Here is a 7,944-nt window from a genome sequence, read left to right as displayed (position 1 = left end):
CTCGGAAGATTGAAGAAGCCGCGTGTTCTGCCCCAGGCAAGTTCCCAGCTGCGAACATATGAAGCGAATCTCTCTGTCTCGTTAGCCATTTCCTTAGCCAATAGTGTGTCCATCTCGTCATGATCAAGACAACCTTGCACAGAGCATCTGCCAATTGTGTAAGCAAGTTTGAGCATCATCTTGTCTGATTTCACGCGTCTGGTTTGCGCATGTCCATCTCATCCTTTTTGTCGTCACCGCCAGAATCCAATATTTTGGTGCTGGGATATGCAGGTTGGAGCATTGGCTTGTGTGATTCGACTATCTTCTTGTCCTCATCGGTAATGGCATCCAAACCCATGAACACCACCAGCTCTGCCTTCCTCTGTGATTTGAATTCAGAGTCGACCCTCAGTGCCAGATCCTCCATGGCCGGCTTGCCACTATCCATCTCATCATCCTCGTCGTCATCACGACTGGAGCCCCACATGTCCATATCCTGGAGCAGCTATTGGGTCTTCTTCTCATATGACAACCGGTGGCGCAACGACGTCATTTGATCCAAGAGAAACGCTTGGATAAATCGGCTGCATTCGATTCTATGCAATGATTGCTCATCCTCAAAGCTCCGAACATCTTTTTCTTCTCTCACCTTGCTTTGTATTCTTCTTCGATCTATCTGTTTGGTTTGGCCAACTAGATTGATTTATCTTCAGTGAGACAGGTGCTTTGTGATGGGTTCAATCTTGCGGTGCTCTATATCCCAATGACAGAAGGGGACAAGGCACGTAGTTGTATTGTTGTCATTAAGGGTAAAATAACGGGTTTATTCATATTGATTGTGTTTACTTTGTCTACATCATGTCATCTTGTGTAAGCGTTACTCTGTTTTTATTGACTTAATATCCTAGATGCATGATGGATAGCGATCGATGCGTGGAATAATAGTAATAGATGCAGACAAGAGTCGGTCTACTTATCTTGGATGTGATGTCTATATACATGATCATTGCCTTGAATGTCGTCATAACTTTGCGCTTTTCAATCAATTGTCCAACAATAATTTATTCACCCACAGTTTGCTATGTGCTCGAGAGAGAAGCCTCTAGTGAAAACTATGGCCCCCGGGTCTATTTTAATCATATAAAAATCCAAAAATATCTTGCTCTAATTTTATTTCTTTTTTGTTTTATTTTGCAATTTACTTTACTATCTATCACCATCAGAATTAATCCTATACTTGTGGGTCATCAACCTACTTGTCTTGAACGTGATGCCTATATACCTAATCATTGTCTTGAATATCATGATAATTATGCGCTTTTCTATCAATTGCCCAACAGTAATTTGTTTACCCACCGTATGCTATGTGCTCGAGAGAGAAGCCTCTAATGAAAACTATGGCCCTCGGATCTATTTTAATCATATAAAAAATCCAAAAATACCTTGCCCCAATTTTATTTTGTTTGTTTTGCAATTTACTTTGATGTCTATCACTGTCATAATTAATCCTTGCAAATAACGATTTCAAGGAGATTGACAATCATCTTGCCAGCTTGGGGGCAAGTATTTGATTTTGTATGTGTAGGTGTTGTTCATGAGGCTTCGTGTGATTCTTCTACTGGATGTCCCAACAATAAAAACATGCTATCATGTGATCGATCAAATCGTCGTCCACAAGGGACCAGACGCATTTTGCCATGGTACAATTTATGAGAGAATGTCCCCACGTATCCTGAGCGGTAGGGATCGAGTTCCTGGCAAGCCGCCAAGCAAAAAGTTTAGCTATCCTGCGATCTTCAGTTTCCACAAGCTCGGCCGCTTCTTCCTCTTGTTATCTGTGTTTGAAGATCCCGGCCTCTCGATTAGCCAGGCCTCTCTTCTGCGCTTTGTCTCCATAAGTAATCTATAAGAAGATCTAACTATGAATTGACACGATTTTTCATAATGCCACGCCCATGAATCCGCCATACTGATCGAACACAGGGGAATGTCATGTTCTATATAGCTTTTACATCGGGCTCCTGCAACTGTTCGCGCAGAATCACCCTATCCCATTGCCTCTCAGAGGGGTTAATCAGTTCACTGACTTTGTCCAATGGGTTTTGGCTTCGCGGATGTAATGCGTGCAGCATGTAATCTCTCGGTATCCAATTCTGGTTCCAAATACTTGTTTGTTTTCCATTACCAATTCTTCTGACAATTCCTTGCTTCAACACTTCCGTTCCAGCACAAATTGCTCTCCAAACCTGGGATGGGTGAGGTCCCAGAGGAGCTTCGAGAATGTCAGTATCTGGATAGTAAACTGCTTTCAATAGTTTTGCACTTAATGATTCCAAATTTTGTTGGAGTCGCCATGACTGTTTTGCAAGCATCGAAACATTGAACATTTGAGTATCTCGAAAACCCAAGTTTCCCAAGAAACCCATGCCGTCTTTCGAGCTCCATTTTTACTACCCCAAAAGAACTGACGCAACAGTTTGTCAATGTGTAGACAGAGGCCTCTTGGCAAAAGAAAACAGGACACAGAGAATGTGGGGATTGATTGTGCTACTGATTTTATCAAAACTTCTTTCCCCCGCTGCTGCCAAACATTTTTCCATCTAGCCCTGTACCTTAGCCCATACTATGTCCTTGATATACTTAAACGATCCGTTCTTGGACTTGCCAACATCTGACGACAGCCCGAGGTACCGTTCATCTAAGGATTCGTTTTGCACATCTAAGATATTCTTAATTACTTCTCTAGCTTCATTTGAAACACCCTTGCCAAAAAAATACTAGACTTGTCAAGGTTCACCTTTTGGCCTGAAGCTGCACAATATTCATCAATAGGTTGTCTTATCTTTGTTGCTGCTCTATTATTTGCTTTGAACAATAGCAGACAATCATCTGCAGAGAGAGGATGATTAACCGGGGGGCATTGGGAGCCACTACCACCCCTCTCACATTTTCATTTGTACTTCTTGCTCGTAATAGACAAGAAAGCCCATCCGCGGCCAAAAGAAATAAGTAAGGAGAAATCGGATCTCCTTGTCGTATGCCCCTTGTAGGCCTAAACTCATCCATCTTCACCCCATTTACAAGAACTGAGAAAGAGACTGTTGATACACATTCCATGATTTTCCCCACCCAGACTTGATTAAACCCCATCTTTGACATCACAGCGGTAGGACCATTCAACCCGGTCATACGCCTTCATCATATCAAGTTTCAATGCGCAATGAGCAATCTTCTTACTTCTTGACCTCTTCATAAAGTGCAAGAACTCATAAGCAGCAATGATGTTATCCGTGATCATCCTTCCAGGTACGAAAGCGGGTTGTTCCTGAGAAATAATATTCGGTAAAACTCGTTTCAACCGGTTAGAATGCACCTTGGATATGATCTTGTAGATTACATTGCACAGACTAATAGGCTGAAATTGTGAAAGAGAGGTTGGATTCACTACCTTAGGAATCAAAATGATGAAAGTCCTGTTGATAACCTCCGGAGACTCTTCCCCATTCAAAACATGCAAAACTACCTTGGAAACATCCTCACCACAAAGACCCCAGTTCCACTGGAAAAAAAATGTGCAGGGAACCCATCCGGTCCTGGAGATTTAGTTGGATACATCTGAAAGAGTGTCTCTTTTATTTCAGTTTCTGTATACACAGCATTAAGGATTCGGTTCATGTGAGAGAGCACTTCCTCCATTCTCATAGTTGGTTCTGAGTCATACAGATTTTTGTCAAAATCCGTGGCCATAGTGCCAATATCCTCTGCATCAGTACATAGTGTACCATCTTCTCTTAGCAGTTGCGAGATGCGGTTCTTCCTTCTCCTATTTGTGGCCTTTTGATGAAAAAAAATTGTGTTGCCATCACCTTCAGCAAGCCACTGGATTCGTGATGTTTGGCGCCACATGATTTCTTCCCACAAATTAAGCTCCACTATTTGCTCCTCCATCCACCTCTCTTCATCAGATGGGCCAACCCGCCCTGCACTGATCTCAATGCCTGAAGTTCTGCTTTTAAGCATCTTAGTTTTTTCTGTACATGTCCAAACTCACGCGTTCCCCAGTCAGCAAGCACACATGACATATTACCGAGCTTGTCGCTGAGGCCTTCCACTGTTCCACACACTCCACTTGCCTTCCATGCCTCCTCAAGCATAGGGAAAAATTTAGCATGTTTTTCCCACATTTTCTCATATCGGAATAACTTTCCCACACCAATCCTTCAATTCTCGGGTGCCTGCTCATTCATCAGAACGATCAGAGAGTGATCAGACTTAGCAGCAACTAAGTGTCGAAGGGATGCAAAAGGGAATCTAGCTTTCCACTCTTCCGTGGCCAACGCCCTGTCCATGCGCACTCTACAAAAATTTCCTCCAACAGTTTTCGACTTTTTGTTGAATTACTAAAAAAATCCCATATAGGGTGCATATGTCCCCACATACCAAAAGTTCCCCTCGATGTTCAATATAGCATTTACATCACGCTCCTGCAACTGTTCACGCGGAATCACCCTATCCCATTGCCTCTCAGAGGGGTTAATCAGTTCACTGACTTTGTCCAAGGGGTTTTGGCTTCACGGATGTAATGCGCGCAGCATATAATCTCTCGGTATCCAATTCTGGTTCCAAATACTTGTTTGTTGTCCATTACCAATTCTTCTGACAATTCCTTGCTTCAACACTTCCATTCCAGCACAAATTGCTCTCCAAACCTGGGATGGGTGAGATCCCAGAGAAGCTTCGAGAATGTCAGTATCTGGATAGTAAACTGCTTTCAATAGTTTTGCACTTAATGAATCCGAGTTTTGTAGGAGTCGCCATGACTGTCTCGCAAGCATCAAAACATTGAACATTTGAGTATCTCGAAAACCCAATCGTCCCAAATATTTTGGCATGGTTAGAGTTTCCCAAGAAACCCATGCCGTCTTTCGAGCTCCATTTTTACTACCCCAAAAGAACTGACGCAATAGTTTGTCAATGTGCAGACAAAGGCCTATTGGCAAAAGAAAACAAGACACAGAGAATGTGGGGATCGATTGTGCTACTGATTTTATCAAAACTTCTTTCCCCCCGCTGCTGCCAAACATTTTTCCATCCACCCCTGTACCTTAGCCCATACTCTGTCCTTGATATACTTAAACGATCCGTTCTTAGACTTGCCAACATCTGACGGCAGCCCGAGGTACCGTTCATCTAAGGATTCGTTTTGCACATCTAAGATATTCTTAATTACTTCTCTAGCTTCATTTGAAACACCCTTGCCAAAAAAATACTAGACTTGTCAAGGTTCACCTTTTGGCCTGAAGCTGCACAATATTCATCAATAGGCTGTCTTATCTTTGCTGCTGCTCCATTATTTGCTTTGAACAGTAGCAGACAATCATCTGCAGAGAGAAGATGATTAACCGGGGGGCATTAGGAGCCACTACCACCCCTCTCACATTTTCATTTGTACTTCTTGCTCGTAATATACAAGAAAGCCCATCCGCAGCCAAAAGAAATAAGTAAGAAGAAATCAGATTTTCTTGCTGAATTTTTTGATATATTATACGTTTTTTTCCGACATCGTATGCAAAAGTTATAGCCGTTTTACATTTTCCCTACACTTTTTGCAAAACATGTCCAAATTTAAGTTTTTAAATTTTCCTAACTAGTAGATGTAGTAATATAACTACATCTCGAAGAATTTTATTTTTTAAATTTTTTTTATCATTTTCTTTTGTATTTTTCAAAACTGAAATGGCGATACACGTGAGAGGGGGGGGGAGGAGTTTGAAAATTGCACTATAGTCCCGGTTTGTGTCTCCAACCGGGACTATAGGTCAAACCCCTCTAGTACCGGTTCGTGGCACGAACCGGTACTAAAGGTTAGCCCAGGTTAGCCCTTTAGTACCGGTTTGTGCCACGAACTGGTACGAAAGGTGATCGCGGGGCCCCGGCCTAACGTCAGCCTGCCACCACCCCTTTAGTACCGGTTCGTGGCACGAACTGGTACTAAAGGTTCAAAACAAACCGGCATTAATGCATAGCCGTTCGAACCGGCACTAATGGTATCATTAGTACCGGCCAAAATTGAAACGGGACTAATGTGTCTCACATTAGGTCGTTTTTCTACTAGTGCAATGACGGTGGCCCCGAGCGTGCCGAGCGGTCCACCCGTCATGGACCTCCCAACTGGTTCACCCAGGCGCAAGCCGTCCGGGTAGATTGGGTCGCTCGCCATGACCGACACCGCCCAATGACGGTGGCCCCGGGTGCTCCCAGCTGTCCACCGGTGATGGACCCTCCAGCCAGGTCACCCAGGTGCGAGCCATCCGGGCAGATCTAACAGCTCGCATCGCTGCTGAGAGCCCCCCCCCCCCCAAGCCACTGCGGGACGGACGTCCAGGAGGCCCTCTCTGCCTGTGAGGCGCTCAAGAAGACAGGTACGCTAGCATTCTTTATAGGAGTATCCATTCTTAATACTCGCTAGTTACTTATCATCCTTTTAAGGAGGTTTCCGAGCCAAAATCGCCACGAGAAAAGATTGATGGTCAAGTGCATGTAGTCAGTGGATTCGAATGAACTACTATGAATCTGACATACTTGAGGAAGCTTCTTACTAAACCAAAAAAGGACAGCTCTAGTGGTGTTATTGATTCCCTTCTCCTTGGAGCTTTCACAATATGGGATGGGAGTGTGCGGATAATAAGGTGGCCTTCTTTTCTTGCTGAATCTCTGATGTAACACGAGTGATGCCAAGCAATGACTTTGAACTTGTCAAATGGACACTAAGGACGCTACGCAGACAAAGCAAAATAATTAGTTATCAAGTAGGTAAAGATTTGACAAAATAACTGCACAAGAAAGAAAAACCCAGGGAAAAAAATCTCACTTGAGGTTCTTCCTAACAGAGATTCCACTACCAGCCCCAGATACAATAACTACACAGCATGTACACCTCCGTTCCTAAATATAAATTCTTTGTATAGATTCCACTATGAACTACATATGGAGCAAAATGAGTGAATCTATACTCTAAAATGCATCTACATATATCCGTATGTGGTCCATAGTGCAATCGCTACAAAAAGACTTATATTTAGGAAGGGAGTAGCTTTAGTTGTCTGGCACCAGTAACAACAGAACTTGACAATGTACATAAGTCACCTTTGTTTTCACAAGCCCAGTCGGATTAGCACTGGAAAAATCATGTATGTGTGCCAGGGAACTTCCATTGAAGTTAACTATGTCAATCTACATATATAGCAGCCAAAGTAAGTGCTGGGAAACATAGTTTAAAAAACCAAACTGATGATCGAACCGGTGAGCCTGCCGGTTTAGGTTTGTACTGGTCAGACTGCTGGTTCACTTGTTCATCTGCTGGTTTTTTAATCAGAAATAATAAATATTAGGTAATAATATATGTCAATATAGTACTAGAAGTTGGCCAAATAGAAAGGTTTCCTTTCTACTAGGCTAAGATTAGCTACATCCCACACCAGGAGACCTGGGTTCAAGTCTCACTTCTTCTAAATTCCCACAAAACATTTTTTTCTAGTTTAACCGCCCGATTTTATACCCATTTTTTTCCAGAAAACCTTCTGGTACGTCCAGTTTTCACTAGTGTAGTTGCGATATGGTTCGTGGAGCTTAAAAACCCGATTGGAGGGCCGGTTCTGTTTTTTCTGACCCAACAGCCAGCCTGGTCCAATTTTTAAACTATGCTAGGAAAGGCACAAGCAAGAAAACCAGGTATTAGAGACATCGATTGGGTTTCGACAATGAGGTCCTTGGGCGTGGCCGTCATGGATGAGACAGAGCACAAGCAAACCCTAGGTTGTTGTGTTACGTATCAAGCAGGTTGAAGCAGAAGATAGGAATTGCAATTGAGAATAGCTAAGTGGATCGAAAATAGGGATTAGGTGCATCATCCATCGAAGTGGGTCTAACCAGTAGGACAATGAGACCCAATCCCATAGATCC

Source organism: Triticum dicoccoides, chromosome 6B, assembly GCF_002162155.2.
Source record: "Triticum dicoccoides isolate Atlit2015 ecotype Zavitan chromosome 6B, WEW_v2.0, whole genome shotgun sequence".
NCBI lineage: Eukaryota > Viridiplantae > Streptophyta > Magnoliopsida > Poales > Poaceae > Triticum > Triticum dicoccoides.
Note: the sequence above shows the minus strand (reverse complement) of the source record.